Here is a 9921-nt window from a genome sequence, read left to right as displayed (position 1 = left end):
ATGGTGTTTGTGGCTACAACAGCAGTGGTGGACGAAAAAATAACGATGAAAGCAAAGATGGTATCAACAATGATAGTTAGTGATTATGGAAACAGAGTATAATGATATATTAACAAATGGAAACAAAAATTTAGTTTTTATATTGAAAACTTTATATAGTTCTTATCAGGACCTACCCCGCATATCAGGTGTATAATGTTATATAGTGATAGCCATATAATGGTGACAACCATATAAAAATTATGCAGGCAGAATCGATAAAGACAACAAAGCAAATGCACTAGAAATTATGCGGGCAGAATTGATAAAGAAAGGAAATATAATTGGGAGGAATAGCACACATAATGACAGATGCAAAATCTCTGCCCTAAACAATAAAGATGAGAAGCACTAGCTCACAATGTCCGATCGCACATATAGATTTACAACAGAGACAAGACAAAGAAGAGATGAACAGTCCCTATTCACTTGATCGTTGATGTCTGTCACTAGTGGTTATGGCAAAGAAGAGATCAATAGCTTTTCTCTACTCGATCACAAGTGATCGCTTAGGGCAGAAAAGAGAATGATCGCCGGTGTATGTTGCTAACGGTAGGGTAGGGGAGGAACGGACAGCTCTTCTCTACTTGATTGCAAGAGATCGCTAGGGCAGAGAAAAGAATGACCAAGCTCAAATTCACTAGCCAAATAAGGATATTTTTCATCTTTTTTCATTATATCAAAATACCACTTAAGGACTTGGGAATGTCATTGGCCTTTTAGAATTACTTAGGATTTAACTAGTATAAAATTGATCCTTTGAAACTTGATTGTCATTTTTTCAAAACTAAAAGCACACCTCTCTTCCCTCTCTTACATTTATTTTCTTGGTTAGTCAACAAAGTTTTCAAAACAATAAAAATTACAAAGTACGAAAACTTTTTAATTTTTGATATTAAAAATAATAAAAATTTTATGATCTTATCAGTTTTAGCAAAACTAAACTGACATTTAAGCAAAAGATTATTAAAATATTTTTTATTTAAAAAAATTATAGTAATCCACTCAGTTATATAGTGTTTTAGTATAAAATGACTTAAAGCTTAAAGGATTAATTAATATTTATTATATTTTATATATTTTTTAAAAAATTATTTTTTCATTATGGTATTCAAGTTTGGTCTGAATTTTCTTGGCACAGCCAGTATAGGCTAGAATATTAATTTTTTTCAAACTTAGCCCTAAAATTTGCTGATAAATTTGGATTGACCCATCAGGCTTAATTCAAATTACCAACTCTACCTATATGCAGTTGTTCTATTTTTTCCTATGGTTTCTTTTAATTCGCAAATGATGGTAGGATTATCTCTCTCCTAGTCCTAATAGTAGTCTGATCTTTCTATTTAAAACTGTCTAGATGTAGAATTATGCAACAACTAAAACTAATTTTTTTCCATAGAAAAAGTAAAACTTTTACTAAAACATCACATCAGCTAGGCCCTCCACGTGATTCCATACTAAATTATTCAAAAAATTCTTGATTTAAAAGTTGGAGTTGTCTTTACTCAATTTCAGACAGGCTATTGTCATGAAAAATATGGGAAGCTAGGTGTTAGGGTTATATTATGTGGAGACGTCAATTGGGTTGCCATTATTACATGTACAAAACAAATTAAACAACGAAAATGACACAGAGGGATAGGAAAGATTGAAAGCACACCTCTCTTCTCTCTCTTGCATTTATTTTCCTGATCTGTCAAAAAGGTTTTCAAAACAACATAAGTTACAAAGTACGAAAAAATTTTTATTTTTTATTTTAAAAATAATAAAAATTTTATGAACTTTCACAAGGCATGGTCACAACGGCAAAAAAGGAGAAAAGAAGAACAAAACTAACAAATACTGTAGAATCAAGATAGGCAAGTATGTAACTGTGATATCTGACTTTTATTTTATTTTATTGCTTTCTCAAATTTCCATGACTTTTAGTGTATCCTAATGATCTTCTATAGGCACTGTGCTCGAGTGTTTTATCTGAAATCATACAGCTGAGTTGAACTTCTTGTGCTTCTTGAGAAATGTCCGATGGTGATGTTTCTTTTTGTAGATTTTCCATCATTGTGTTGTTTTGTGTAGCTCCCAGTGGATGCATTATATTGACTTCAATGGACCCCTCCATGCACTTCTCAGAAATTATCTTATATTGTTTGAATGGTATGCTTCTTGAAATATTTAATTAGATTTGATGATTACGTGGAGAAATTGCAGCAGAGTGCAAAGATTTATCATATTCATTGGTTATGATGCTGCTTTATTGCTCTACAGGGTTTGGGTCTGTATTTCTATAGCTGTGTTGTGATCTTTAGGCATTGTTTGGTGATTGTGCATCATGGTGTTGATGTGATAGCTTGCTTTATGTTTAGTCAGTACTAAATAGTCACCTCCTTCTCAGTAAATATAGTTTAGTTTTTGTAGATATTGGCTGTCAATTTTTTTTATCGATATATTCCAGATTTATAGGACTGGTTTTGAATAAAAAGTTGTATGATGTGATGCTTCAAGTAACAACATAAAGGTCAGTACTGAGAATTTATTTTAGTGGGGGTGCTTCTCGAAATATTGATTTAGATATTGCTAATTTCATGTTGATATTGCGGCAGTGTGAAATATTGTATATGCCATCTTTGGTTATGATGGTTGGCTGCTTTCCATAGGGTTTAGGGCTATAATTCTATTGCTAAGTTGTGATCATTTAGTGTGCTTGAAAATTATTTCATGGAGATGTTACTCTTTATGCAATTTTCAGCATGGTGTTGATAAGGTAGCTTACCCTATGTTCAGTGATGCAATCCCAAATTTCATGGGACTGATGTTTAGAGTTTGTGACCAATATGAACTGAATAGACCAGTCTTTGCTTTTGTGGATGAGAACTGGCATTCGAGGTGGTATTTCTTCTTTCTTTCTTTCTCTCTTTCTCTCTTTCTTTTTAATACAGAGATGGTACCTGTCCCACGCCAAGCTTAACCCTTTTAATATAGCCCACTCCTCTGCTTAATAGGCACCGCAGCGTCCTATATTATGTGTAAAATCTGCCACCCAGTCTCCATAAATATCAAATATTCATGTTTTGACTCATCGTCCATGTTTTTCCTAGCTATGTTAATATCAAATATATGGGTCACTTTTTTTTTAAAAAAAAAAGCGTCATGCAATATAATTACTCACAATGATATGCATATTATCTTTTATGCTTTAATTAAAATTTATACATTTTTTGATTAACTAAATAATTTATAATCCTTTCAAGCATGAGAAGAATCTGATATGGTTGCTAGAAACTTAAAAAATGACAACATGACACTTGACTTAGTTAATTTTGATGACAAATAGGGGGAAGAAAGAGAAGCTAGATGCACTCTACACAAATGTAAACAATGATAATTTCAAAGTAATATTTGCAATATTTCTTTATTATTAAATTTCTTTAATTGATAGAATATCTAGAAGTTATTAATAGTCCTAAGTGTTCTTTCTAACCTTTATGATTTTGTTATTTTATCTTTTTGGTTTACAGTTCACCCATGTAGGATGGACATGCAATAAGCCACTTTTTTGGGAAATGATGGCGTGAGTGCGGGAAGAGGGTGAGTAAACTTGATTTCAAAGTTTACTGTTTTTGAAAATTACCATAGAGGACTAATTAATTTTATTAGATTTTTAAAGAAGGGCAGAGAAAACATTGTTAATTATTGTTACATTTACATCATTATAAAAAATAACTATCATTGTATCAAATTTTTTTTGTACATTTTAAATGCTCATCTAATTTATCTCAACGTTATTGTTTTTCAATATCGTTCATATAAGATACTAAAGTGAATCATGCAATAATATAACATTTTAATTTGTCCAGGTAATTAGTTTTGAGAATATCGCTTTGTGATTATAGTAATGTTGTCCTTGACTGTTTAGGTAATTGTTCTTTTTGTATTATACATTTTTTGAAGTTGTTTTTCACTCATGTAAGTATATTGATGATTATATTTATTATATTTAAATGGTTCCTGTGCATCGCATGGGGAGTTCTTGCTAGTTTATATTAAATAAAAAAATGACCTATCAAACCTGGTAAATATGGAGCCCACCAAAACCAAAGCTATGTTATTAAATGAGATAATGACATTTCAGACTTGTTAATTTTAATATAAATGCACAAATAATTTAATTTTTTTAATCTTTAATTGCATCTTGAACTTGAACTATGTAAGATTTATTGATATTGATTAATCCTTTGCGATTGAAGTATCCTTTTCAAACACTCTTCTAGTCTCTTCAAATTCATTACCACATTTCAAATCTTTCCCTAATGTGATCCAATGAATGCATGAGTAAAACTTAAATAATTATCTTCATATTTTAAATTTGAATTAGAAAAACAATGCACGAATAAGTAAATATTTTCAATCATTAATTGCGTCTTGAACTACTTTCGCATAATACAATTAAATCAAAGTTCTGTTTCAAAACTCCTTTCCAAGATCTTCACCTACTATTGCATCCAAAACCTATCATACTTTAATTAGTTTGCAAATCAACCACTAAATTAAATAATGCATTGATTAACTTTAATTACTGTTGTACATTCAATCATGCTAGTTTTGCATGCTTCTTCAACGACAACCATTATAATTAGATTTCATGTTATTTATTTTTCCGGTTGTAGGCAATATATGGAAAAGAAATTACTCATTCCTGTTGAAATATTTGTGGATTTGTATTAATCAATTACAAATTCTAACAATGTATTATTGTGAATATTAACTAATCTTTATAATATATTGAGTATTATTTTGAAATAGATTGAGTCTTATTAAATAAATTATGACAGGTTGAAATATTCAATTTATATGTATTGAAAAAGGCTCCAATTCACAGTGCACACACACACACAATTAGTTTAAAACTGCCAGAGGTATTATGGTTATTGTGTTTTTCAACTTTATAACCAGCAACCATTTAAGTTGCTTTAGTTTGTGTTTGGATAACACCCCAATATAGGTTAGGGTGATCAAAATTAGGTTAGGATGTTAAAACTCTATAAAATCTTGTTTGGATTAAAAAAAAATAGAAAAATTGAAACGAGCATTAGATCTGAATTGGCGTTTTGAAGGAAGCTGATCTGGGAGATTTTCAAGTTTGACCGACCGTTGGGTGGGGAAGACGTTGGGGGCATTAAAAATTTGTCAGTCTTGCTTTCTCTCTCCTCCTTGGCTTGCCAATCTCCAGAGAAGTTCCTCACCTCCGTTGATCACTCGCCGCCCATTAGCTTTAAGCCACTGCTGTCCGTGATTCTCGTTCGGTGTCTTCAGTAGTCATGGTCACCGAATCTGCTGGGGTGGTGTCTTCTCAACAGGCAGCTGTGGCCCTGTTTCTTGCTCTCTCTAACCTTTCTTCCCTAGAGATCTGAATAAAAGAGACCAGATTCACCCTTCTTTTATCTCCAGTATGTTTATCTAATGTAAACACAAGCTATGATTTGCAAACATGAACTCTCCTTTTTCTCCTTCCGTAGTCATAGTCCCTGCAAATGTTCATACGCTTGCTTCCATTGTGTTTGAAGCAGGTTGTCTCCTCTCTCTTCCATTAATATTTTCTCTTCTCACCAAACACTGATCTAAGCTTACATGAATTTCAGCATGTTACCAGGTAATTATCTCAACTTATTCTAGCTTTGTCTTTACTTCAAATTGTATCGCATGTATTTTGATGCTGACCGAAAGAAAAATTTCGGCTTGTTTTTAAAAATGAATCAATGGGTTTTGCTCCTCTCTTTCCAAGCATCATTTCAGTATATTACATGTTTGATAAAACGATCTATCATGTGAGAAATCTGATCTGGAAGTTTCAAAGTAGGATCTATGTTTTTACAGATTTTGAGCTTGCATGCTTCAATTTTTACATGCATGTTATTCTTTGAAGTATGGGAAACATTTTGGTAGTGGCGATTTTTTTTTTTTTTTTGTCGGCTACTTTGTTCAGATTTGAAGCCCAAAGTTTCAAAAAACAAAATTTCGGATCTTTATTTTGGTCTTTACATGCATGATTTCTCCCATTTAAAAATTGAATTTTGTTTGTGGAAACTTTTAGATTATTTTTCTAGTGTCAAACAGTCCAGGATCGCATCTTTTCAAACTTTTCTTACACTGGTTCGGAGCTCCGTCCGCCATATACCCACGCTCCGGATTCATTGGACCTGGTTTTTGGGCCAGTCCCACTCAAATGTTTATTTTCTTTTTTAATGGTGATTTTTCTAGAATTTTTTGAGACCTATAAATATTTATTATGGTTCTTCTGAAATTTATACAAAGAAAAAATTATACTGTTTTCTTAGAATTTTGAGCTGAAAAAATTCATGCATAATATAAATAATATTTTTGACTTTGGTAAAAAGTCACTCTCCCTAGTCATTCATGTAGATGTTTTAATAAATTCTTGAACTCTTATAATATACGTAATTACATTATTAGTGTTAGAATTTTATAATTTTCTTATGCACTTTGGCATCCTTGTACAATCTTTTGTTTATGGAATTGCATTAATAATAGATATTCCATATCAGTATAGCATTGTTGATATTATTTATTATTTTATATTGATATATTAAAATTAATATCTTAATACCTTTTGTACTCCATCGGTATGAGGAATTGAATGTATCCTGTTACTGGGCTAAATTGATGGTGCATCAGTTTACTCAATTTTCTATAATTCAAGACCCTTAGGCTGAATTATGACAAATTGTAGTTTTGAGTACAATTGCATAAGCTAGATTTAAGGAAACTTTTGTTATTATTACAATGTGCACATAATTAACATTTCCTTGTCTTGTTTTATACCAACTTCTTTTCCTAGGCAATTGTCATTTGTTAAAACTCTAGATGGAATAAAATTTAAAGACTGAAAATAGTCTTTATGCATGCATTTAGCCCTCTATCAGATTAATTTGACTCTTATATATGATATTTCTACTAAGTTTAGAGCTGATAATTTGGGTTAAACTTGATGGATCAATCCAAACCCGCTTGAAAAAAAATTTAGGATGGGGTCCAAAAAAATATTTTTTTAATGTTTGGGCCAATGTGAATAGATTAAAAAAAATTTGGACCTCCCCTAATTGAGTTTGGCTTGGCTGAATACCCAAATTAAAAAATAATTTTTAAAAAAATATAATAAATATTAATTAATTTTTTAAGTTTTATGTCATTTTATACTAAAATACTATATATATTTAAATGTAAGTGCATTAATATAGTTATATCTTAAAAAAACTAAAAATATTTATATTTTATCTAAAAAAACTAAAAATATTTATATTTTCATATTTTTATTATTTTCAATCAATAAAATAACTCAAAATAATATTTACAATATGTTTTAATTTAGATTTTTATATTTCAAGACCAATTTATTTTTTTAACAAAGTTTTGAGTCCTATACGTCAATTGATTATACAAAACCCATTATATATAAGTGTTAAATAATATAAAAAATTAAAGAAAAAATAATTTAAAAAAAGTATTTTACTCATAATTAAATGATTTTATTTTATATAATATAATGATGACTATTTTTCTCATTCTTAAAAAATGAAAAGTACAGTTTACCTAAAAGTTATTGAAAAACTTTGAATTAATTGGGGTAATGATTTTAAGTTAGTGGTCTTACTATGATTAAATTGAGATCAACTTGGTCATAAGTAAAATAATATAATTTAGTTAAAATCTATAAAATATTTATATATGACTATGATAAGAGTAATATTTAAACAATTATGACATTAATTTACAAGTAAGGGAAACATTCATGAATGAATTACATATAATATAATAAAATAGTTAGAATTACTTAAGTACAAAGTTAATAAGTTATTATTTTTTCTTTTGAAGTCAAAATAATATTTTTATACTTAACAAAGTAACTTAAAAATTAAAATTGATTAAAAAAATAAAGGAAAAAATATTTTTAAAAAGTTTTGGATATTCAAGCCCTACCTGAATAAGCCCGAAGGTTGACGATATTATGTCGGGCTTTGCTATATGGGCTTTTTATATAAAGTAAAATTTTTTAAGCTCAATCCGAATAAATTCAACCCCTGCTTAAATTATCAGCTCTATTTAAGTTGGATAGTAGATCTAGTGTTGCTCGAAAATCACATTATGAGAAGTAACACAAATCCAATAGGGTTTGTCTAATAGCAATAAAATACATAATGGATAAAAACATCATAAATGACACTTCAGAAAAAGGCAACAATCATTGAGCACATGAATGCTATAGATTAAAAATAATAACAATAAAAATTCATGACTTTTGACAAAGTCGAAAAGGACCAATATTTATTCTTGTTGAACAACACCTTTTATGATGGCATCTTTGGTATTTGTTAACATGTGATGAAGCTCATGAACTATTACAACTTGTTAAAAAATCTTTAAAAGTTGATTTGGATGAGAGTTTTCTTATGTGGTGCATTCATGATTCTCTTCCCTGTCAATGTGTTTGTGAGGATTACTTAGAATACCCAACAGAAGAGTTAACTATTGATCGATTGATTGCCATTCTTACTCAACAAGAAGATTTTATGAAAAGGAGAAATATTATTACTCCTTCAGTTAACATGGCTGGTCATGTGGCTAACAATGGTAAGCCAAGCTCTAGCAATCAAAAAGGTAAAAATTTCAAACCTCCGTTTGACAAAAGGAAAGATGAGGGAAAGAAGATTGATAAACAAGAAAGATAATTCAAGCCCAACAAAAAGGTATTTAAAGGCAGTGCAAGTATTTCAAAAAGCTAGGCATGATATGAAGAAAGACTGCTATAAGCTCAAGTATAAGCATGATAAAGAAGATACTTCTCTCATAATTAACCCTCTATCTTTTGGTTGTTTTGAAACCAATGTTGTTGATGTCCTTATTAGGCCCCAGGACTCATCAAATTATTTTAGCTTATCCTTAAGGTCATAAAAAAAAAACTTACAGTATGTGACACTTAAGATTATATTGCATTAATAATAGATATACCCCATAGGTGTGACATTATTAGTGTAATTTTGGGGTTTGGACTTTTGAGGATAGGCATACAACACTCATAATGTATTGGATATTTAGTGTACCCCACCAGTATGGAAATATTTAATGCATTTCTTGGTATGAACTTTTGTGTGAGCCAAATCTATATGGTATAAGAGCCTTCCAGTGTATGATAATAGTTGCACAATTGGAATTTCATTTGTTTGGAAATTCTATACTATAATTATGTTATGCACACATGATTATTTGTTTCTTATTTTTGTTGTCAATTTTAGTTTTTGTTTTGATCAATTATCTTTTGTTAAGGCTTTTAATGACACTAATTATGATCTTTGGAAAGAGTCCCTAAGTGTGTAACTTATCATTTTTGAGAAAGATTTGGCTCTAAGAAAACTTAAACTAGTGGATATCTTTTGATAGTTCAATGCCTCTAACATGGCATATTATATGTGTTAGTATGAGTCCAACTAATTTTATTAATTGATGATGATATTCACAACTAAGGATAGGAATTATGGACAACATTTATGATGAGAGTAACTTAGTTGTATATTTGAAAGTCATTAATTTTATACATATAACGTTAATAAAGTGCTTAAACCCACTATTCTTTGGTGCTTGATAGTACTCAAGTTTGATAGGATATTTAGTGTTAAGGTGCATATCTTGAATTTGTATGGGCTTGATCTAAGAGAATGTGTCTTGATCTATAAGGCCTTTCAATCATTACAACCTAAGTATAGGTTATTAATGTTTTCTTACTTCTCATAATGAAGGGGAAAGATTGATGGATCACATAATATTAATAAATAGCTTATGGAGAAGGCTCATTGAAGTGGGAGTTGTACCCTA

Source organism: Prosopis cineraria, unplaced genomic scaffold, assembly GCF_029017545.1.
Source record: "Prosopis cineraria cultivar Desert tree isolate PC_DT_omini unplaced genomic scaffold, ASM2901754v1 PC1, whole genome shotgun sequence".
NCBI lineage: Eukaryota > Viridiplantae > Streptophyta > Magnoliopsida > Fabales > Fabaceae > Prosopis > Prosopis cineraria.
The sequence above is the reverse complement of the archived record's forward strand: the minus strand, read 5'-3'. Positions refer to the sequence as shown.